Source organism: Cervus elaphus, chromosome 5 (genome assembly GCF_910594005.1).
Source record: "Cervus elaphus chromosome 5, mCerEla1.1, whole genome shotgun sequence".
Classification (NCBI taxonomy): domain Eukaryota; kingdom Metazoa; phylum Chordata; class Mammalia; order Artiodactyla; family Cervidae; genus Cervus; species Cervus elaphus.
The window spans coordinates 66651809-66677367 of NC_057819.1; the positions used below are offsets into that span (position 1 = coordinate 66651809).

At 40.4% G+C, this 25559-nt stretch overlaps 1 protein-coding gene across 2 annotated transcripts in view; it reads left to right on the forward strand.

Annotated features, from left to right (window-relative positions):
• The window catches only part of LRAT (lecithin retinol acyltransferase), a 154563-nt gene that overhangs the window by 14203 nt on the left and 114801 nt on the right, over positions 1-25559 (forward strand). Inside the window, exon 1 of one of the 2 annotated variants that reach the window (XM_043902677.1) lies at positions 6873-6940. The exons of the other annotated variant lie outside the window; for it this stretch is intronic. The gene's annotated coding sequence lies outside the window, so the exon portion shown is untranslated. Of the gene's footprint in view, positions 1-6872; positions 6941-25559 lie in introns of those variants that run through there. 2 annotated transcript variants of the gene reach the window in all.

Below are 25559 nucleotides of genomic sequence, written 5' to 3' on the forward strand. Positions count from 1 at the left end.
ACTAATAACACTGAAGGGAACTCCCATCAGGCAGTCAGTTGATTTCTCAACAGAAACTCCGCAAGCCAGAAGGGAATGGCTTCTGTAACATGTTTAAAGTGATGAAAGGGAAGAACCTACAAGCAAGAACACTCTACCCGGCAAGACTCTCCTTCATATTTGATGCAGAAAACAAAAACTTTCCAGGAAAGCAGAAGTTAAGGGAATTCAGGGCCACCAAACCAGCTTGACCACAAATGCTAAAGGAACTTCTCTAGGCAGGAAATAAGAGAAGGCGAATACCTATCTACAGAAAATAACCCCCCCCCAAATTAAGAAAACAGTAATAGGATCATACATATTGATAATTACCTTAAATGTAAATAGGTTAAATGCACCAACTAAAGACTTGCACTTCCACTTACCACATCACTGTGCTAGACCCTCTAAATTGTATGTAATTATTTTATATTATTAGGTTAATCATTAATCATGTTTCCATTATGGTTTGCAACTGTAATTATCCTTTTTTTCCCCTGGCTATTGATTGTGGAAACTGATAAACATCTTCCACTGTTGTGGGAAAAAAAGAACACGGCATTTTTATTACTAATATTTTAATTTACTTATTAATTGCACTTGGTCTTTTTAAAATTAATTCATTCATTTTAATTGGAGGATAATTTCTTTACAGTATTGTGGATGTTATTGTCGTACATTGACATGAATCACCCACAGGTGTACATTTGTCCCCCCATCCTGAACACCACTCCCATCTCCCTCCCCACCCCATCCCCCTGGGTTGTCCTAGAGCATTGGCTTTGAGTGCCCTGCTTCATGCATGACACTTGCACTGGTCATCTATTTTACATATGGTAATGTTGGGTAGTTAGAATAGGAAAAAGGGAGTCCAAAATGGTGGTGGCTAAAAGACAAAGAAGGGAAAAGCCCGCAAAAATAGAACAAAGGAAGGTCTGAGGACTGGAGTGAGGACCTCAGGTAAAACAAACAGCCCTCCTGGCTAGCTCAGTTTACATAGGGCAGGCCCAGAGGGAGGAGAAAAAACATATAAAAAGAGGAGTCAAAATCAGGCTGGGGGCCTCTCTTCTCTTCGTCTTTTGGGTCTGCCCACCCTCACTCCTCGAGGATGTATTTTCCTTTGCTTGCCAATAAAACTGAGCTATAACACCAGTCTGTCCGTCGCTTCAAATTTTTGCTGCAGAGACAGAACCGAGGAAATTACACACTCTCCCAACAGTAATATACATGTTTCAATGCTATTCTCTCAAATCATTCCACCCTCCCTTTATCCCATGTAGTCCAAAAGTCTCTTTACATCTGTGTCTCTTTTGCTGCCCTGCATATAGGATCATTTTTACTGTTCTCCTAAACTCCGTAGATATGCATTAATATACTATATTGGTGTTTCTCTTTCTGACTTACTTCACTCTGTATAGTAGGCTCCAGTTTCATCCACCTCATTAGAACTGACTCAAATGTGTTCTTTTTAATAGCTGAGTAATATTCCATTGTGTATATGTACCACAGCTTTCTTATCCATTTGTCGGCTGATGGACATCTAGGTTGCTTCCATGTCCTGGCTATTGTAAACAGTGCTGCGATGAACACTGGAGTACACGTGTCTCTCTCAATTCTGGTTTCCTTGGTGTGTATGCCCAGCACTGGAATTGCTGGGTCACATGGCAGTTCTATTTCCAATTTTTAAAGGAATCTCCACACCATTCTCCATAGTGGCTGTACCAGTTTGCATTCCCACCAGTAGTGTAACAGGGTTCCCTTTTCTCCACACCCTGTAGACTTTTTGATGGTGGCCATTCGGTACCTCATTGAGGTTTTGATTTGCATTTCTCTGATAATGAGTGACGTTGAGCATCTTTTCATGTGTTCATTAGCCACCTGTATGTCTTCTTTGGAGAAATGTCTGTTAGGTTCTTTGGCCCACTTTTTTATTGGGTTGTTCATTTTTCTGTTATTGAGCTGCCTCTGCTGCTCAATATTTTGGAGATTCTTTGTCAGTTGTTCCATTTGAGATTATTTTCTCCAATTCTGAAGGCTACCTTTTCACCTTATTTATAGTTTTCTATGTTGTGCAAAAGCTTTTAAGTTTAACCAGGTCCCATTTGTTTATTTTTGTTTTTATTTCCATTACTCTGGGAGGTGGGTCATAGAGGATCTTGCTGTGATTTATGTCGGACAGTATTCTATGTTTTCCTCTAAGAGTTTTATAGTTTCTGGTCTTACATTTAAATCTTTAATAAATTTTGAGTTTGTTTCTGTGTATAGTGTTAGAAAGTGTTCTATAATTCTTTTACACGTGGTTGATCAGTTTTCCCAGCACCACTTTTTGAGAAGACTTCTTTTCTGCATTGTATATTTTTGCCTCTTTTGTCAAAGAGGTGTGGATATAAGGTGTCCATAGGTGTGTGGATTTATCTCTGGGCTTTCTACTTTGTTCCACTGATCTATGTTTCTGTCTTTGTGCCAGTTCCGTACTGTCTTGATGACTGTAGCTCTGTAGTATAGTCTGAAGTCAGAAAGGTTGATTCCTGTAGTTCCATTCTTCTCTCTTAAGATTGCTTTGGCTATTCAAGGTTTTTTCTGTTCCCATACAAAAAAGCATATAAAAATTGTGACATTATTTGTTTTAGTTCTGTGAAAAATACCATTGTAACTTGATAGGGATTGTATTGAATCTATAGATTGCTTTGGTTCTCCAAGTCCATGAACATGGTATATTTCTCAGTCTATTTGTGTCATCTTTGATTTCTTTCATCAGTGTTTCACAGTTTTCTGTATATAGGTCATTTTTTTCTTTAGGTAAATTTTTTCCTAAGCATTTTATTCTTTATGTTGAAATGGTAAATGGGATTATTTCCTTAATTTCTCTTTCTGTTTTTTCATTGTTAGTGTATAGGAATGCAAGGGATTTCTGTGTATTAATTTTACATCCTGCATCTTTACCATATTCATTGATTAGCTCTAGTAACGTTATAGCGGTATCTTTAGGGTTTTCTATGTAGAAGATCATGTCATCTGCAAACAGTGAAGGTTTTACTTCTTCTTTTCCAGTCTGGATTCCTTTTATTTCTTTTTCTTCTCTGATTGCTGTGGCTAGGACTTCTGAAACCTAGTTGAATAGTAATAGAGAGAGTGGCTTTTCTTGTTCCTGATTTTAAAGGAAATGCTTTCAGTTTTTTGCCATTGAAGATGTTTGCTGTGGGTTTTTTGTATATGGCTTTTCTTATGTTGAGGTATGTTCCTTCTATGCCTGCTTTCTGGAGAGTTTTTATCATAAATGGGTGTTGAGTTTTCACTGGATCTTGTTGCTGTGTGAGGGCTTCCCCTAGCTTGCTGAGTAGAAGCTGTTCTTTGTTGTGGTGCTTGGTCCTCTCATTGCGGTGGCTTCTTTGTGGAGCATTGGCTCCAGGGCATGCACCCTTCACTCATTGCAGTTCACGGGCTTAGTTGCCCTGTGGCATATGGGATCTTCCCAGACGAGGGAGGGAACCCATGTCTCTGCATTGGCAGGTTCCTAACCACTGGACCACCAGGGAAGCCCAGGTTCAAGATATATAAAGAAAGAAAGAAAGAAAACTGGCTGATACAACCACTAAAAGTAAAGAACTCAGTGAGACTTTGGGCTTTATTGGCCACATCAATGTGGTCATGAGGAAAGAGGGAAGTTACTGTTAGAGGAAAGAATGTTTAAAAATATGGCCACTGTTAACTCCCAGTACACTTGGGTTGATTTCTAGTCAGAGGCTTAGAATTGTGGTTGTTTGCTCTCTCTCACCCTGGGTCTTCTTTGGCTCAGGGAGAATCTTACTTAGATGACTTTCTGGAGTCAGGGTGAAGCCCTGTGAATTTGGGCCCCATAGAAGATGCTTGAACCAGATCTAGGGCTGTGCTCCCACTAGCATAACACTGTGATTTATTGGGCTAATGGAAATCTTGCCATTAGGTATGGAGGTGGCATTACTGAATATTTCTTTTTTAAGTAGTGAAAATGTATCTCTGCTTGAGAAGGATAAATACCTACAACATGTTGTTATTTATTGTCATAAGATGAAGAGCTTTGGATAATTAATAGTCTGGATGTCGTTTTTACATACCTATTAGTTTTATTGTTGGTGTATTTTAGAATACACTAGTTAAGAGGGTTTCTTTTTAATCTTATTATTGTCCACCAGGGGGAGCTATATCCCCTTTTAAAAACTTGTTCCTTCCCTGCCATTTTCCACTCTTTGCGACCCCATGGACCGCAGCCCGTCAGGCTTCCCTGTCCTCCACTGTCTCCCAGAGTTTGCTCAAACTCATGTCTACCGCGTCAGTGATGCTGTATAACCATCTCATCCTCTGCTGCCCTCTTCTCCTATTGCCTTCAATCTTTCCCATCATCAGCATCTTTTCCAATAACTCAGCTTTTCACATCGAGTGGCCAAAGTATTGGAGTTTCGACTCTCTAGAGGATTATTTAGAAAATCCAGAGTGGCACCAAAGCCAAAAGCAGCTCCACCATCAAGGGTTAAAGCTAGGACTGCTCCACCCTAAATCACCAATATGGGACGTGGTGTTATACATGATGATGTATGTGTAATATAAAACACACACATACATATCCTATAGAACATATGTGTGCTCAGTCATTTCAGTCGCATCTGACTGCAATTCCATGGACTGTACCTGGCCAGGCACCTCTGTCCATGGGATTCTCCAGGCAAGAATACAGGAGTGGGTTGCCAGTTCGTCCTCCAAGGGATCTTCCCAACCCAGGAACTGAACCTGCATCTCCTGCAGCTCATGCATTGGCAGGCGGATTCTTTACCACTGAGCCACCTGAGAAGCCCATAGAACATATAAGGACATGTTATTAATATATATTATGACAAGTATGTTTTACATTGTGTCAGTTATCATTACAACAAGGAGTAGGTTTAGACTATAAAAGGTCAAATGTTGTTCCAAGGGAGGACCTACTTCTCAATATTACTGTTTCCATATTTGTTTTCTATAAACATATTAAGCTTAAATCTCGCTAGGCATATCTTCCTTTCCATAAGAGAAAGACAGGCTTACAGTTTAATTCTCTTGGTTAGGATTTGCATGTTTGTTATCACATTGGGATTATTAAAACAGTATCTGTCACTTGCTAATGTTGAATCAGATTTAAATATATCAATAGATAGTTAGGCAACAAACTCACTCATAGCAGTTACTTTCTAAGTAGTTAAAAAATAACCTGTTTTTAGGAGAAGGACACAGATGAACTAGCAATACATTATTGACACAGAAATAGGAGGACTCTCATGGTTCTCTCCACAGCAGTTTCCACAAATCACAAATCTAACTCTGCAGATAGTACATTTACATTCCTGGCTCTAGGAAGATAAGCTGTTAATAGTTATCAGATCCAGAGAAGGAAATGGCAACCCACTCCAGTATTCTTGCCTGCAGAATGCCAGGGACAGAGGAGCCTGGTGGGCTGCCGTCTATAGGGTCACACAAAGTCAGACATGACTGAAGCGACTTAGCAGCAGCAGCAGCAGTAGTTATCAGCTGCTCTGTTCTGTTCACACTCAGACAAATGAGTCATTTGGTTTTCTGTGGGTTCCTGTCAGCTAGTACCAATATTATAAATATCCAAAGACTCATAAAACATATTTGCATTTCACAAGTAGGATTTTACCTCTTTTGCACTTTACCAGGTGTCAAGTACTGATGGCCTTCCCAGATGGCACAGTGATAAAGAATCCTCCTGCCAGTGCAAGAGACACAAAAGACGCGGGTCTGATCCCTGGGTCAGGAAGATCCCCTGGAGTAGGAAATGGCAACCAACTCCAGTTTTCTTACCTGGAAAATTCCATAGACAGAGGAACCTAGCGGGCTACAGTCTATGGAGTCGCAGAGTCAGACATGACTGAACACACCCCATGCAAGCACAGATGGTACTAAGGAAAGAATGCTATGAGAAGCTTGGAATAAAACCTGAGCAAAGAACAAGAAGTGTTCAAAGAAGGTCTAGATGGATTTTAATAGAAGGCAAGTGAACTTCTATTAATTAAGCATAAATATTGATAAAAATTCAACCGATAGATTAAACAGCAGATTAGATTCAATTAATAGATTAATGAATTGGAAAATGGATCCGAAAAAAATTATCTGGAGTACAGGTCAAGGAAAAGAGACAGAAAATGAACAAAAATAAATATGTGGATAGAATTATAAGCCTCAACTCTTATATTAACTCTAGAATTAAGAGTTTCTAGAAGAAGAAAATGTAAAGAAGGGGTGGGGGGAAGCAGTATTCAAAGATGATGACTGAGCGTTTTTCAGGGTTGATGGCACAGACATATCCACAGAATCAAGAAGGAGATTCACTCTCAGGCAGATTAAAGGAAAAGAAATCCATACCAGAAGTATCAGCACAATTGTCTAAAACCAAACACTAAGAGTATAAGAGCATCTAAGGGAGAAGACAGATAACACACAAAGGTCAGCGCTTAGACTGATAGCCACCTTTTCATGGTGGCCTGGGATGCCAGATGATTGTGAGATAGGATCCCTGTAGTAAAATGACTTCTGTTCACCTTCTGCCCAGATAAACTAGAATAGAATGAAGGTGGTGCTGACAGAATGCTTGACAAACAGCTCTACAGGAAACGCTGATTGAAAAAAAAGGTAATAGAAGTAAATATTTAGGATTGTTTTTATCCACATTATTTTATGACTGGAATTACTTAAGGCATATTGTGTCATCGGGTGAAATGATAACATTGGCTATTTTGCTTGTTTTAATCAAAAGCCTTCATCTGACCTGGGGTAAAAACAGTAACAGCGATGTCCTTCTCCCCAAAGAGCAAGGCCCTGGACCTTGGTGCTGACTTGGTTCTGACAGTATGCTGTGGACAGTGCTTTGGTGCTGGGACCCCTCATTCATACAGTGAGTTTATGGAGAGAACACTTTTACCAGCTCAAGTTTAACATCTTTGTTTTACTTTCTAACACAGTTCATTTTCTTTAGCCTTTTCAAAATGTGTTTTCAGGTGCCGATTCGTTAACTTTAAAACATTAAAAGCAAACCAAAGAAAATAAATTGCTTTCCTATTTGGGGTTGATATATAGTGTATCAAAAGGCACATGGTGAGTTTCAAATTCAATTTTATAGAACAATAATGTTCTGTTTAAAATGGTAGACAATTTGTTGTTACTGTTAACCAGATTATTCGGAGATGACCATGTGAAGTTGGTTTATAAGCTGTGCTGTGTGGTTGGTGTAGTAACTTCTGCACGTATTCAGTATCCCCAGGTTTTATATTACATATCTTGTAATTCTTAAGAATCTTAGGGTAGTTTACAATTTGAAGCCCCTTCTGCATCTTTGGGGGCTATTTTGCTTACATTAATTTTTTTATAGTAACTTTCCCTAAATTTAGGAGGAATGATCCTTTCCTGTTTCAAATTCCCAATTCTTGGCATGTCTCCATCTAATTCCTTAGGGGCTTGAAGTTCTATATTGTAAGATATTCTCAAGTCAGATTAGGCTTCTCAGGGATAGTGGGCCCACTTTTCCTACATATGGAAAGAGAATGACAGTCATTGTGTTGTTTAGGTAGAAATGAAGATCCATGTTTCAGGCTTCTAGGTTTGCCCTGTTTGCCCATTCAGACCGAACCCAGAGAGTTCTTTAGTTTTAAGCTTACACTTTCCCATGGGGGCTGCTTCAGGGCCAGACCCCTCGTGTTGCCCCTCAGATCCATGTAGCTTTTGGCCCTGCTTCCTTCCAGTAGTCACTTCCTTCCATCCTTTTCCAATCAGTGTCTCTTTAGGGCCTGGCTCTTACTGATACTGACCTCTTTTTTCCTCTCTTTTCTTCCTCCTGCTCAGGAAGTATTGTTCTTTGTAATCTTTGTCTTGCTAATGGTTTGAGCAAATTGTATCCTATGTAGATTCAATAGACTGGCAGCATTTATCATTATCTCTTACTAACTGTGTGACTTTGGGAACTTACGTAATTGCAGGGCCTCTGCTTCTTCATCTTTGTATCCACATAGGTTATTGTGATGATTAGATGAGAGAATGCAGGTGAAGCCCTTAGTTTAGTGTCTGTAAGGCCCCAACAAACATTCTAGTTGTTACTAGAGATACGACGAACATCATGGCAGGGAATGTTTAGGAAGTGTAGGAGGTTTATAGCAGGGGTCCTAACCTGTTCAGTGGGGGGCGAGGAAGGTCCTTCAGGGGAGGTGATATTTAAGTTGAGACCTTCAGGGTGAAGAGAGATTGTTCTGGTGAAAAAACAAAAATTCCAAGTAGAAGACACGACACTGCACATCCCAGGGTCTAAAGACACAGGCTGCAGGGATGTAGAAGCTTATGAGTCCTAAGTGGTGGGATAGAGGGATGCAGCTAGAAGGATGGTGAGAGCACAGGCTTGGAGATATGGGCAGGAGCCTGGAGGCAGAGGACTCTGAAGGTCACGGCTAGGATTGTATACCTCCTTTATCTTAAAAAAAAAAAAACAAAAAAAAACCTACTTATTTTATTTTTGGCTGTGCTGAGTCTTTGCTGCTGGCAGGCTTTCTCTAGTTGCAGCAAGCTGGGGTGGCGGGGGCGACTCTTCATCTCAGTGCATAGGTTTCTCATCACAGGGGCTTCTGTGACTGTGGAGTACCGGCTCGAGGTGTGCAGGCTCAGTAGTAGAGGTTCATGAGCTTAGTTCAAGTAATATAGGTTCATTTTGGAAAATATGGTTGATCAAAAGAATAAAGTAAAATGTAATAATAATCCCACTTCAGTTCAGTTCAGTCGCTCAGTCGTGTCCGACTCTGCAATCGCACAGAGAGCAGCACGCCAGGCCTCCCTGTCCATCACCAACTCCCGGAGTCCACCCAAACTCAGGTCCATTGAGTCGGTGATGCCATCCAACCATCTCATCCTCTGTCGTCCCCTTCTCCTCCTGCCCTCAATCTTTCCCAGCATCAGGGTCTTTTCAAATGACTCAGCTCTTCGCATCAGGTGGCCCAAGTATTGGAGTTTCAGCTTCAACATCAGTCCTTCCAATGAATAATCCCACTACATATAGCTATAGTCATATATTCTTCCCATCATCTACCTATGGGTATGAACACATATATTTCATTTAAAACCAATCATTATATATGTGTAATAAAAGCTTGACTCCATTTTTGATGTCTGGGTGCTGATAGCTGTCTAGCACCCCTACTCCCCTGCATTTGGGCAAGCTCCCTCATTTGGTTCCAGTGACAAGTTGAAAACACAAATCTTACATGTGGGCACCCTCACCCCAGCCCTACCCCTGAACTGCAATAAAGTACAATCCAATCTCCTTTCCTTGCTCTCTAGAGCCCTTAAAATTTGTTTTTTAATACATAATTTTTATTTGTCAATTATGACTCAATAAAACTGGGAAGAATATGGGATGCCTGATTAAATTTGAACTTAAGATAAACATCGAATAATTTTGTTTTAACTTAAATGTGTCCCAGATATTGCATGGGTAGGCCTGAAGGATTGAAGTTGTATCAGAGAAGGCTGCCTGGAAGAGATGAGTATGATCTGGTCTTGGGCTGAGAGAGAAGTCAGGTGCAATAATGCCAGTATACCTGCTGCCCCAGCCCCTGATGCAGATGTGATGGCTAGGGAAAGGCAGCAGTTCCGTGGTTGTAGAGCACAAGTGAGCATGTGGACTCGGGAATGTCAGCTAGGGTGCTTCTAGCCCTTATGGCCACTTCCACTTCACTGGCCACCTCTGCTTGCTGCCTGCCAACTTCCCCTCCTGGGCCCTGCTCCATCTGACATCCCCCTGCCCCACATCATGGGAAATGTCATGCTGGATGAGTCACAAGCTGGAATCAAGATTGCCAGAAGAAATATCAAGCACCTCAGATATGCAGATGACACCACTCTGATGACAGAAAGTTGAGGAGCTAAAGAGCCTCTTGATAAGGGTGAACGAGGAGAGTGGAAAAGCTGGCTTGAAACTCAACATTAAAAAAAACTAAGATCATGGCGTCTGGTTCCATCACTTAATGGCAAATAGTAGAAAAAGTAGAAGCAGTGACAGATTTTATTTTCTTCAACTCTGAAATCACCGCTGACAGTGACTGCAGCTATGAAATTAAAAGACACTTGATCCTTGGAAGGAAAACTATGACAAACCTAGACAACATATTAAAAAGAAGAGACATCACTTTGCTGACAAAGATCTGTATAGTCAAAGCCAGTGGTTATGTATGGATGTGAGAGTTGGACCATAAAAAAGACTGGGGACCAAAGAACTGATGCTTTGTAATTGTGGTGCTGGAGAAAACGCTTCAGAGTCCTTTGGACTGCAAGGAGATCCAACCAGTGAATCCTAAAGGAAATCAACCTTGAATATTCATTGGAAGGACTGTTGCTGAAGCGCCAATATTTTGGCTATCTGATGCAAAGAGCTGACTCATTGGAAAAGACCCTGATGATGGGAAAGAATGAAGATGAAAGGAGAAGGGGGCAACAGTGGATAGATGGTTGCACGGCATCACCAACTCAAAGGACATGAATCTGAGAAAACTCCAGGAGATAGTGGAGGACAGAAGAGCCTGGAGTGCTACAGTCCACGAGGTCACAAAGAGTCAGACATAACTTAGCAACTGAACAACAGCAAGAAATCAGGCTCAGAGAGGTGAAGCCATTTGCCCAAGGGCACATAGCTTTTAAGTGGCAGAGGCAGGACTGGAATCCAGGTTCAAGTCATTTTTGGATCTGCTTAGGAGACTCTGCTCTCCCCAGAAAACCTCACTATGTAAGTAATAAACCTTTTATTAGATGCTTTGTATGTGGGGCATCATCATCAATCTCTGTGTCTGAACCAGCTTCAGTTGATGAGGGCTGAGGGGCACGTCCATCACATCTCCTTGCTGTGGACTATAAACATGAAAAAGTTAACTTATGTATCTCAAACAAGAGGGCTTCCCTGGTGGCTGAGTGGTAAAGCATCACCAGTGCAGGAAATGCAAGAGATGGAGGTTCTGTCCTTGGGTCAGGAAGATCCCCTAGAGAAGGAAATGGCAACCCACTCCGGTATTCTTGCCTAGAGAATCCCATGGCTACAGTCCATAGTCACAAAGGGTGAACACTACAGAAGCAACTTAGCATGCATGCATGCTTGGTTCAAATGATGTAGCTTATTATAAGTGGACATATATGTTGCTTACGATTTTCTTTACTATTTAAAATAAGCTACAGTGGATATCCTTGTAGCTAAATCTTGGTGTCTTTTTATCATTATTATTTCTTTAAGATAAATTCTCCTGTTTTTAGGTGTTAATGAATACATTAACACTTACATACATACATACATTCAGCTCACTAGGGTGATCACTAATGGAGCATGAACTACGGGCAGGTATTCAGTTCAGTTCAGTCACTCAGTCGTGTCTGACTCTTTGCGACCCCATGAACCACAGCAGGCTAGGCCTCCCTGTCCATCACAAACTCCTGGAATCCACCCAAGCTCATGTCCATTGAGTCAGTGATGTCATCTAACCATCTCTGTCGTCCCCTTCTCCTCCTGCCTTCAATCTTTCCCAACATCAGGGTCTTTTCAAATGAGTCAGCTCTTCACCTCAGGTGGCCAAAATATTGGAGTTTCAGCTTCAACATCAGTCCTTCCAATGAACACCCAGGACTGATCTACTTTACGATGGACTGGTTGGATCTCCTTGCAGTCCAAGGGACTCTCAAGAGTCTTCTCCAACACCACAGTTCAAAAGCATCAATTCTTAGGCACTCAGCTTTCTTTATTGTCCAACTCTCACATCCATACATGACTACTGGAAAATCCATACCCTTGACTAGACAGACGTTTGTTGACAAAGTAATGTGTCTGCTTTTTAATATGCTGTCTAGGTTGGTCATAATTTTCCTTCCAAGCAGTAAGCGTCTTTTAATTTCATGGCTGCAATCACTATCTGCAGTGATTTTAGAGCCCAGAAAAATAAAGTCAGCCACTGTTTCCACTGTTTCCCCATCTATTTGCTATGAAGTCATGGGATCAGATGCCATGATCTTAGTTTTCTGAATGTTGAGCTTTAAGCCAACTTTTTGACTCTTCTCTTTCGTTTTCATCAAGAGGTTCTTTAGTTCTTCTTTACTTTCTGCCATAAGGGTGGTGTCATCTGCATATCTGAGATTATGGATACTTCTCCCGGCAATCTTGATTCCAGCTTATGCTTCTTCCAGCCCAGGGTTTCTCATGATGTACTCAGTGTATAAGTTAAATAAGCAGGGTGACAATATACAGCCTTGATGTACTCCTTTTCCTATTTGGAACCAGTCTATTTTTCTATGTCCAGTTCTAACTTTTGCTTCCTTACCTGCATACAGGTTTATCAAGAGGCAGGTCAGGTGGTCTGGTATGCCCATCTCCTTCAGAATTTTCCACAGTTTATTTTGATCCACACAGTCAAAGGCTTTGGCATAGTCAATATACAGAAAGAGATGTTTTTCTGGAACTCTCTTGCTTTTTTGATGATCCAGTGGATGTTGACAATTTGATCTCTGGTTCCTCTGCATTTTCTAAAACCAGCTTGAACATCTGGAAGTTCATAGTTCACGTATTGCTGAACCCTGGCTTGGAGAATTTTGAGCTTTACTTTACTAGCATGTGAGATGAGCGCTATTGAGCGTAATTTGAGCATTCTTTGGGATTGCCTTTCTTTTGGATTGGAATGAAAACTGACCTTTTCCAGTCCTGTAACCACTGCTGAGTTTTACATTTTGTGGGAATATTGAGTGCAGCACTTTCACAGCATCATCTTTTAAGGATTTGAAATAGCTCACCTGGAATTCCATCACCTCCACTAGCTTTGTTTGTAATGATGCTTCCTAAGGGCCACTTGACTTCACATGCCAGGATATCTGGCTCTAGGTGAATGATCACACTGTCGTGATAATCTGGGTCATGAAGATCTTTTTTGTACAGTTCTTCTGTGTATTCCTGCCACCTCTTCTTAATCTCTTCTGCTTCTATTAGGTCCATACCATTTCTGTCCTTTATTTTGCCCATCTTTGCATGAAATGTTCCCTTGGTATCTCTAATTTTCTTGACGAGATCTCTGTCTTTCCCATTCTATTGTTTTCGTATATTTCTTTGCATTGATCACTGAGGAAGGCTTTCTTATGTCTCCTTGCTATTCTTTGGAACTCTGCATTCAAATGGGAATATCTTTCCTTTTCTCCTTTGCTTTTCGCTTCTCTTCTTTTCACAGCTATTTGTAAGGCCTCCTCAGACAGCCATTTTGCTTTTTTGCATTTCTTTTTCTTGGGGATGGTCTTGATACCTGTCTCCTGTCCAGTGTCATGAACCTCCATCCATAGTTCATCAGGCACTTTGTCTATCAGATCTAGTCCCTTAAATTATTTCTCACTTCCACTGTATAATCATAACGGATTTGATTTAGGTCATACCTGAAAGGTCTAGTGGTTTTTCCCACTTTCTTCAATTTAAGTCTGAATTTGGCAATAAGGAGTTCATGATCTGAGCCACAGTCAGCTTCAGGTCTTGCTTTTGCTGTCTGTATAGAGCTTCTCCATCTTTGGTTGCAAAGAATATAATCAGTCTGATTTTGGTGTTGACCATCTGGTAATGTCCATGTATAGAGTCTTCTCTTGTGTTGTTGGAAGAGGGTGTTTGCTATGCCCAATGCATTCTCTTGGCAAAACTCTATTAGCCTTTGCCCTGCTTCATTCTGTACTCCAAGGCCAAATTTGCCTGTTACTCCAGGTGTTTCTTGACTTCCTACTTTTGCATTCCAGTCCCCTATAATGAAAATGACATCTTTTTTGGGTGTTAGTTCTAAAAGGTCTTGTAGGTCTTCATAGAACCATTCAACTTCAACATCTTCAATGTTACTGGTCAGAGCATAGACTTGGATTACCATGATATTGAATGGTTTGCCTTGGAAACAAACAGAGATCATTCTGTCATTTTTGAGATTGCATCCAAGTACTGCATTTTGGACTCTTTTGTTGACTATGATGGCTACTCCATTTCTTCTAAGGGATTCTTGCCCACAGTAGTAGATATGATGGCCATCTGAGTTAAATGCACCCATTCCAGTCCATTTTAATTCACTGATTCCTAAAATGTCGACGTTCACTCTTGCCATCTCCTGTTTGACCTCTTCCAATTTGCCTTGATTCATGGACCTAACATTCCAGGTTCCTATGCAATATTGCTCTTTACAGCATTGGACCTCGCTTCTATCACCAGTCACATCCACAATTGGGTGTTGTTTTTGGTTTGGCTCCATCCCTTCCTTCTTTCTGGAGTTATTTCTCCACTGATCTCCAGTAGCATATTGGGCACCTACTGACCTGGGGAGTTCATCTTTCAGTGTCCTACCTTTTTGCCTTTTCATAAGAGAAACCCAAGTAAGACGGTAGGTGCTGAGAGAGGGCATCAGAAGGCAGACAGACTGAAACCATAATCACAGAAAACTAGCCAATCTGATCACACGGACCACAGCTTGTCTAACTCAATGAAACTAAGACATGCTATGTGGGGCCACCCAAGACGAACGGGTCATGGTGGAGAGGTCTGACAGAATGTGGTCCACTGGAGAAGAAATTGGCAAACCCCTTCAGTATTCTTGCCTTGAGAACCCCATGAACAGTATGGGCAGGCATTGGCGATCTTCAATACAAAAGACATCAAACTTGTTTTCAGATAGGCCGAGACATCAGGTTGGCCAAAAAGTTCCTTTGATTTTTAAGTAAAAATAAGACACAATTTTCATTTTCACCAAAAGAACTTGATTGACCAACATATTCACTCTTTTGTTCCATTAATTTCTGCCATTTTTCAGGCAACTTCATAATTCAGTCCTCCCAAAACTTTTTTCTCTTTGAGCAAAGAACTATTCCAAGTACCTTTTGTAGTCTTTCAAAGAATTGAATTTTTTTTCCATTAAGAGAATTTTGCAAAGACCAAAAAAAAAAGAAAAATGGAAATTTGAAGGTGCAGTGTGTGGTGAATATGGCAGATGAATCAGAACCTCCCACCAAGCTGTAACAGTTTTTGCCTGGTCATCAAAGAAACATGCGGTCTTGCATTATCCTAGTTTTTAAGTAAAAATAAAAGACACGATTTTCACTTTCATCAAAGAACTTCATTGAAGAAAATATTCACCATTTTGTTCTACTAATTTCTGCCATTTTCCGGGAAACTTCATAATTCATAATTGGATAATTATATGTTTTCTGTTGACTAATTCCAGATGCTTTTCAGTTGGTCTAATTGGGAACAGTACTTGTTAGAATTAATCATTTGGTTTTCTAGAAGGAACTCATATTAACAATAGAGGATTGCTTTCCAATCCCACCATATACACAATATCACCTTCTTTGGATGAACACCAGCCTTTGGTTTGGTTGGTGGTGGTTCATTTCACTTGTACGACGATCTCTTCCATTCCACATTATTGTACAGTATCCACTGTACACTGCCTGTCACAATTTGTTTTAAAAATAGAACGTTTTCATTACATTCAAGTAGAGAATCACATGCAGAAATGCGGTCAATTAGGTTTTTTTCACCTATGTGAAATCCAGATATCAAAGCGATGAACGTAACCAACCTTGCGCGAATGATTTTCTCACCTAATGTCTCAACTTGATTGCTATCAACTTCAACTCATTTACCCACCCATGAAGTGCGGAATCATCCAGTGAGGAATCTTCAGTACAGAACTTTACAAACCACTTTGGACATGTTTGATCAGTCACACCTTCTATACAAATCCTTTATTATCTTTCAGTTGAGTTTTTACCTTTCTTGAAATAATAAAGCACCACACACCAGAAATGTTGCTTTCTTTCTTCTATCTTCAGTATTCTCGCCAATTCTGGTAAGTATTTTTAAATGCATGCTGATTTGACAGCTATCATAATACAATCTAACAAAATCGTTTCAGATGAAGTTAAAGACATGTCATGTCATGCGTTAGTTGCTCAGCTGTGTCAGACTTTTTGCAGCCTCATAGACTGCAGCCCGCCAGGCCCCTGGGTCCATGGAATTCTCCAGGCAAGGACACTGGAGTGGGTTGCCATACCCTCCTCCAGGGCATCTTCCCAGTCCAGGGACAGAAGTCGGTCTCCCACCTTGCAGGCAGATTCTTTACTGTCTGAGCCAGCAGGGAATGAAGCACTAGTGGAGACGTCTTACGTGAAAAGCTGAATGACTTCTTTGGCCAACCCAATTCAGTAAGGGATTCAGAAGAAGGTTTGCAAGTTAAAAACTGTAATGGTTTTTAAGTGAGGACATCTAAACCCAATAAACGATCTATTTGTACAAAATTTATAAGGTGTGACGTTGACCACAGGGTAGCACCAATATGTTTCCACTTATTTGTAATGTGTTAATGAGCAGTTTTTTCCTTCTTTTTTGGTGAAAAATGCTTAGGTTTAATTTGTAGGTTTACAAATTAATAAAGCTTAGGTTTAGTTTGACATTCAAATAAAACTTAGGTTTAGTTTGACATTTAAGAAAATTAGTCTACATTTAAAAAAAGACAAAGCAGGATTTTTATTTAAAAGCCCAGGTATTATATATGTTTTCATAACCACAGAGCCTGACAGATGATTTTTAAAAAACCAAAAATCATATTACTGAACATAGTATGTACTTATGTGTGTTTGCATGTGTGAGTACATAAATTTATGGGTGTAAGGGGGTAAAATAACCAATTTGCAGAGTTGGTTTTATATTCTGACTTTTGTCTAGCTGAAATTTCACCTTTTATATTTTCTTAAATTAGAAATCCTTAGTGGTCCATTTTTTTCTCTCCTGCACCAATAAAATCTTGGAAATGGGAAGCTTATACATAGTATACACTATGGTTTGCCCCTGCTTCTTCCCATCTCTGAACATTCTGAGTGCACCCAGGGGCCTTTGCTCCACTTCTTCCCAATTACTGCTGTAGTAAACTGTTAATGACAATTATATTTATATAATTATTATTTCCTTCTGATGAAAGTCCTCCTTATCATTGTAAAATGACACTTTAAAATTTTATAATATCAGTATAAAGTTGTTATTTTGGTGTTGGCTCTAATGTTCTTCTATGCATCTTTACTGTAGTGGTCTACTTTCAAGTGATGTTACATGTAGTATAAGAATTTTACAATCATATACTTCTATTTCTCTTGTTTTTTGTACTCTTCCTACATTTTACTTCTATGTATGTTATAAACTCAACAATTCATTGTTATTATTTAATATTATGTTCTTATTCATTGTTATTCATATTTTATTGACATTGTAATAAAGTATCGTTTAAAATGCTTTATTTTATTTTAAGATTTTGTTTTTTGTTTTAGTGTGGACCATTTTTAAATTCTCCATTGAATTTGTTGAATAATGCTTCTGTTGTTTATGTTTTTTTTTTTTTGGCCATGAGTCCTGTGGAATCTTAGCTTCCCAACCAGGGACTGAACCTGTGCCCCCTGCATTGGTAGTGATGTCCTGATCACTGGACTGCCAGGAAAGTTCCTAAAGTGCTTTAAATACTATAAAGAATAGATAAGAAATCCTAGATAGTTATCCAAGTAGTTAACATTTTTGAGGCTTTTCAGTCTTTTGCAAGGATTAACATTTCCATCTAGTAGCATTCCTTCTGCCTGAAGGACTTTGATATTTGGAGTGTTATTATAATACAGGTCTGCTGGTGGTAAATTCTTTCAGCTTTTTTATGTCTAGAAAAGTCTTTCTTTTTTTCAAAAGATATTTTCCTTGAGTATAGAATTCTAGGCTGGCAGTTTTTTTTTCAGTGATTTAAAGTTAATGCCTACTGCATTCTCAGCATTGCTTCTGATGAGAAATCTGCTGTCATTCTCGTCATTGTATCTCTACATGTAAGATGTCTTGCTTTTGTGTTTGCTTTCAAGAGTCTTTCTTTATCCCTGGTATTAAACGGTTTTATTAGGATGTAGCTTTTCTTCACGTTTCTTGTGTTTGGTGTTTGATCTTCTTGTATCTGTGAATTTATAGTTTTTGTCAAACTTGAAAATATTTAGCCTTTATTTCTTCAAATATTTTTTATGTTCCTCTCCCTTCTCTGGGACTAAAACTTAGCAACAATTCATTGTTAAAATTCACTCTCCAAAAATCTGGAATATCTCGCATATAGGGTCATCGTTACCATCTTTCTTAATTCCATATATATGCATTAATATACTGTATTGGTGTTTTTCTTTCTGACTTACTTTACTCTGTATAATAGGCTCCAGTTTCATCCACCTCATTAGAACTGATTCAAATGCATTCTTTTTAATAGCTGAGTAATATAGGATATAAATATTCTATAAGTTGTCTCTCCTACTCTATAACATAATGACAATATCACACTTCAAGTATGATAATAACTTACATGTTGAAGCCTTTTGCAATGTTCATAGTGTTTTCACATATTTTTTTTCAGTTAATTCTTACAACTATACCAGAAACACATTAGCCTCATTTTGCTTAGTCTCTCACTTGGCCCCAGATCTTGTGGTTCTTAGACCAGTGGGTTTTCTACTATTCCAAGATAGCCTTCCTACATTTTAACTTTCTTTATCAAAACATACCAAAGAAAATGGCACCTTTCCCACTTTTATGATGATAACTTCAAAAGTCAACTTTATTTATAATCTATTATTTTATATTTGCCCAATTGTTGGTGACTCAATGGTAATCAAATGGTGATAAAAACCATCCAAGATTGCAAAATGGCAAAATGGTTGTCTGAGGACACCCTACAAATAGCTGTGAAAAGAAGAGAAGTGAAAGGTAAAGGAGAAAAGGAAAGCTATACCCGTTTGAATGCAGAGTTCCAAAGAATAGCAAGGAGAGATAAAAAAGCCTTCCTAAATGAACAATGCAAAGAAACAGAGGAAAATAATAGATTGGGAAAGACTAGAGATCTCTTCAAGAAAATTAGAGATACTAAGGGAACATTTCATGCAAAGATGGGCACAATAAAGGACAGAAATGGTATGGACCTAACAGAAGCAGAAGAGATTAAGAAGAAGTGGCAAGAATACACAGAAGAACTGTACAAAAAAGATCTTCATAACAATCATGATGGTGTGATCATTCACCTAGAGCCAGACATCCTGGCATGTGAAGTCAAGTGAGCCTTAGGAAGTATCACTATGAACAAAGCCAGTGGAGATGATGGAATTCCAGTTAAACTATTTCAAATCCTGAAAGATGATGCTGTGAAAGTGCTGCAATCATTATGCTGGCAAATTTGGAAAACTCAGCAGTGGCCACAGGAGTCAAAAAGGTCAGTTTTCATTCCAGTTCCAAAGAAAGTTTTCATTTCCAGTTTTCATTTCCATTCCATTACTGAAGAAAGGTAATGCCCAAGAAAGTTCAGACTGTCACACAACTGTACTCACTTCACACGCTAGCAAAGTAATGCTCAAAATTCTCCAAGCTAGGCTTCAACAGCATGTGAACTGAGAACTTCCAGATGTTCAAGCTCGATTTAGAAAAGGCAGAGGAACCAGAGATCAAATTGCCAACATCCACTGGATCATCAAAAAAGCAAGAGAATTCCAGAAAAACATGTACTTCTGCTTCATTGACTATGCTAAAAACTTTGACTGTGTGCATCACAACAAACTGGAAAATTCTTAAAGAGTTGGGAATACCTGAGAAGACTGTAGGCAGGTCAAGAAGCAACAATTAGAACTAGACATGAAACTGGTTCCAAATTGGGAAAAGATTACGTCAAGGCTATATATTGTCACCCTGCTTATTTAACTTACATGCAAGAGTACATCATGCAAAATGCTGGGCTGGATGAAGCACAAGCTAGAACCAAGATTGCGGGAAGGAATATCAATAATTTCACATATGCAGATAACACCACCCTTATGGAAGAAAGTGAAGAGGAACTAAAAAGCCTCTTGATGAAAGTGAAATAGGAGAGTGAAAAAGCTGGGTTAAAACTCAACATTCAGAAAACTAATATCTGGCATCCGGTCCCATCACTTCATGGCAAATAGATGGGGAAACAATGGAACCAGTGAGAAACTTTATTTTTTGGGCTCCAAAATCACTGCAGATGGTGACTACAGCCATGAAATTAAGATGCCTGCTCCTTGGAAGAGAAACTATGACAAACCTAGACAATGTATTAAAAAGCAGAGATGTTACTTTGCCAACAAAGGTTTGTCTAGTCAAAGCTATGGTTTCTTCAGTAGTCACATATAGATATGGGAGTTTGACCATAATGAAGGCTGAGCACTGAAGAATTAATGTTTTGAACTGTGTTGGAGAGGAGTCTTGAGAGTCCCTTGGGCTGCAAAGAGATCAAACCAGTCAATCCTAAAGGAAATCAAGATCCTGAATATTCATTGGGAGGACTGGTGCTGAATCTGAAGCTCCAATATTTTGGCCACCCAATGCGAAGAGCCAACTCATTAGAAAAGACTGATGCTGGCAATGATTGAAGGCAGGAAAAGAAGGGGATGACAGAGGATGAGATGGTTGGATGCCATCACTGACTCAATGGACCTGAGTTTGAGCAAGCTCTGGGACATGATGCAGGACTGGAAGCCTGACATGCAGCCCATGGGGTCGCAAAGAGTCAGACATAACTGAGCAACCGAACAACAAGAGATGGTAAAGAATCTGCCTGTAATGCAGGAGACCTGGTTTCAATCCCTAGGTCAGGAAGGTCCCCTGGTGGAGGAAATGGCAACCCATGCCAGTATTCTTGCCTGGAGAATTCCATGCAGAGAAGATTCTGGTAGATTATAGCCCAGGGGATAGCAAAGAGTCGGACACGACTGAGCAATTAACACTTACTTATTTTATATTTGGACAAGTATCAAAAGTTTTGCTTATCATATTAATGCTATTTTTTGTTTGCTTTGCAATCTTGCAGGCCATCTCATTGAATAGATTACTGGTGGAATATTCACAGATTGGAAATTGGTGCCAGACTGGTAGGAAGCAATCCATATATTATAAAGGTTTTCAGGTGGCATTATAGCATCTACATTTTAGAAATTTTATTATCTGTTCATTAAACTATATTTAATAATTGCTCATTTTTATTTGCTCTTTTAAAATTTGTATTGCATATTGCTTTTATTTTTACTGTGAAATGCAAACAAATTTTATGTCTTAGCCACAAGTATCTTATTAGGATCCAGAGCTAAGTTTCAAGAGCATCCTATTTGGCATCTTAAAAGTCACACTTCTCTCAATAATATATAATGTTTTCATATTCCTGTTATTTTGGTCTTCATTAGTAAGATGAACTTTGCATGTCTTAGGGTAGAATTGTATCCTCTAAAGATAATGTTGAAGTTCTAACCCCAGGACCTTAGAACATGATCTTATTTGTACACAGGGGTTTTTTGTTGTTGTTCAGTTGCTGAGTTGTGTCCAATTCTTTGCAAACCTATGAACTGTAGGCTGCCAGGCTCCTCTGTCCATGGGATTCTCCAGGCAAGATTACTGGAGAGGGTTGCCATTTCCTCCTCCAGGGAATCTTCCCAACACAGTGACTGAACCTGTGTCTCTTTATCTCCTGCATTGCAGATGGATTCTTTACCACTGAGCTACTGGGGAAACCCACATAAAGGCTTTACAGAAGTAATGAAATTAAAATGGGATCATTTGAGTGGGTCTTAATGCAATAGGACTTTTGTTCTTATAAAAGTGGAGAAATTTGGGCATAAAGACACCTACAGAGAGAAGACAATGTGCAGACACACAGGGAAAGCACCATGTGAGGACAGGATTGGAATTATGTGTCTACAAACCAGGGAACACCAGATTGCCAGCAACCAGCAGAGAACAGGAAAGGACAAGAAAAGACTGACCCCTAGAACCTTCAGAGACAGCGGACTCTGCCTGTGGACTTGATTTCAAACCTCCAGCCCCCAGAACTGAGATAATGTTTCTTTAAGTCAGCCAGTTTTGGGAAATACTTTACTAGGGCTTCCCTGGTGGCTCAGATGGTAAAGAATCTACCTGTAATACAAGAGACCTGGGTGTGATCCCTGGGTCAGGAAGATCTCCTGGAGAAGGGAATGGCTGCTCCAGTGTTCTTGCCTGGAGAATCTCTGCACAGAGGAGCCTGGTGGGCTCCATGAGGTCCATGGGATGGCAAAGAGTTAGACGTGCCTGATACTTGAACTTTTCGCTTTGTTGTGATGACCTTCAGTTTAGTTCAGTCGCTCAGTCGTGTCTGACTCTTTGTGACCCCATGGAGTGCAGCACACCAGGCCTCCCTGTCCATCACCAACTCCTGGAGTCCACCCAAACCCATGTCCATTGAGTCAGTGATGCCATCCAGCCATCTCATCCTCTGATGTCCCCTTCTCCTCCTGCCGCCAATCCCTCCCAGCATCAGGGTCTTTTCCAATGAGTCAACTCTTCACATGAGGTGGCCAAAGTATTAGAGTTTCAGCTTCAGCATCAGTCCTTCCAATGAACACCCAGGACTGATCTACTTTAGGATGGGCTAGTTGGATCTCCTTGCAGTCCAAGGGACTCTCGAGTATTCTCCAACACCATAGTTCAAAAACATCAGCTTTTGAAAGCTCAGCTTTCTTCACAGCCCAACTCTCACATCCATACATGACCACTGGAAAAACCATAGCCTTGACTAGACAGAATTTTGTTGGCAAAGTAATGTCTCTGCTTTTTAATATGCTGTCTAGTTGGTCATAACTTTTCTTCCAAGGAATAAGTGTCTTTTAATTTCATGGCTGCAATCACCATCTGCAGTGATTTTGGAGCCCAGAAAAATAAAGTGTGACACTGTTTCCATTGTTTCCCCATTTATTTCCCATGAAGTGATGGGACCAGATGCCATGATCTTAGTTTTCTGAATGTTGAGCTTTAAGCCAACTTTTTCACTCTCCTCTTTCACTTTCATCAAGAGGCTTTTTATTTCCTCTTCACTTTCTTCCATAAGGGTGGTATCATCTGCATATCTGAGGTTATTGATATTTCTCCCGGCAATCTTGATTCCAGCTTGTGCTTCTTCCAGCCCAGCATTTCTCATGATGTACTCTGCATAGAAGTTAAATAAGCAGGGTGACAATATACAGCCTTGACGTACTCCTTTTCCTATTTGGAACCAGTCTGTTGTTCCATGTCCCGTTCTAACTGTTGCTTCCTTACCTGCATATAGGTTTCTCAAGAGGCAGGTCAGGTGGTGTAGTATGCCCATCTCTTGAAGAATTTTCCACACAGTTTATTATGATCCACACAGTCAAAGGCTTTGGCATAGTCAATAAAGCAGAAAGAGATGTTTTTCTGGAACTCTCTTGCTTTTTCGATGATCCAATGGATGTTGGCAATTTGATTTCTGATTCCTCTGCCTTTTCTAAAACTAGCTTGAACATCTGGAAGTCCACGGTTCATGTATTACTGAAGCCTGGCTTGGACAATTTTGAGCATTACTTTACTAGCGTGTGAGATGAGTGCTATTGTGCAGTAGTTTGAGCATTCTTTGGCATTGTCTTTCTTTGGGATTGGAATGAAAACTGACCTTTTCCAGTCCTGTGGCCACTGCTGAGTTTTCCAAATTTGCTGACCTATTGAGAACAGCACTTTCACAGCATCATCTTTTAGGATTTGAAATAGCTCAACTGGAATTCCATCACATCCACTAGCTTTCTTCATAGTGATGCTTTCTAAGGCCCACTTGACTTCACATTCCAGAATGTCTGGCTCTAGGTGAGTGATCATGCCATCGTGATGATCTGGGTCGTGATGATCTTTTTTGTATAGTTCTTCTGTGTATTTTTGCCACCTCTTCTTAATATCTACTGCTTCTGTTAGGGCCATAGCATTTCTGCCCTTTATTGAGCCCATCTTTGCATGAAATTTTCCCTTGATAGCTCTCATTTTCTTGAAGAGATCTCTAGTCTTTCCCATTCTATTGTTTTCGTATATTTCTTTGCATTGATCACTGAGGAAGGCTTTCTTATCTCTCCTGGCTATTCTTTGGAACTTTGCATTCAAATGGGAACATCTCTCCTTTTCTCCTTTGCTTTTCACTTCTCTTCTTTTCACAGGTGTTTGTAAGGCCTCCTCAGACAGCCATTTTACCTTTTTGCATTTCTTTTCCATGGGGATGATCTTGATCCCTGCTTCCTGTGCAATGTCACTGAATACACTAAGTAGAGTGGAGTGTTGAAATATCAGCTTACACTAGTCAATTACTTTTTCTAACACCCTACTGCATCCAGGGCTTTGTTATTAGTACCAGAAGGCTCTTAGTCCTGATCTAAGAAGCCTCTAGGACATGAGCCGGCTCACCAGTGTGAAGCTTAGAGTACATAGGTCTTTGCCTTCAGTGTCAAGTGGGAGCCTCTAGAGGCCCTTCCAGACTGCACTCAGTCTAGGCAGTGGCTCTGTGCTCTCTTGTTTCCGCTCCTCCTCCGAGGCTTGTCTAGAGCCAGGCGGGTGCTGCTCACTCCTTTTTTCTCTTCCTCCTTGACTGTCTCACGATGCCAGGCTGGTAGGAAACAGTGAAGACGTGAGGGCTCCCGCACCCTGGGATGTGGTCCGCAGCCCTGCACTCTCTCCTTCAGAATGATGCTCTATCAGCAGTTGAAAGCAGCTTGGCAGAATGTGAGGAAAAGACTTGGAGATTTCCATGACACTCAGTGAGAGACAAGCTTCGAAGCCTTGGAAGGGGTGTGTGGCTTGGAGGGTGCAGAGTCAGCAAACCCAGGGAGGGCAAGGGTGAGGGCAAGGATGAGTCATGGGAAGAGTACAGCTTACATTCAGAGGTAGTGGGAGGAAGAAGGTGCAGTCTAAGATGGGATGCTGTCACCACAGGCTGCCCGAGAGAAAGAGATCAAGGGTCAAGGAGGACAGTCCAGGCTGGTCTGCCCCAGCCCCACCCTCCTGCCCTCTCTGCCAGCAGTTGCTCAGTCATCCTCTCATCCTTCTTTCTGTCTCAGAATTGTCTTTTTTTCTCTAACACTTAAAAGTGTTACATCTAGATGCTAAATCACTTCAGTCATGTCTGATTCTGTGCGACCCCATAGATGGCAGCCCACCAGGCTCCCCCATCCCTGGGATTCCCCAGGCAAGAACACTGGAGTGGATTGCCATTTCCTTCTCCAATGCATGAAAGTGAAAAGTGAAAGTGAAGTCGCTCAGTCGTGTCCGACCCTTCGAGACCCCATCAACTATAGCCTACCAGGCTCCTCCGTCCATGGGATTTTCCAGGCAAGAGTACTGGAGTGGGGTGCCATTGCCTTCTCCGTACATCTAGATAGATAGGTTTAAATAGACACACACAGAGTATTTGTCATAAATGAGTAAACGTGGTCATATCCTACCTGCTCAGTTTACTGCAGCGTTTTCAAATGTTTTCTTTGGCTCTCTTTTCCCATCAACCCTCTCTCCCACTCTCAGTATCACTTCTGCCCATGTAATCATGCTACCGACCTAGCATACATTCTTTCATATTTCTCATACTTCAAACTTTTATTAATCCTCAGATAAGAGTGGGGTGCCATTGCCT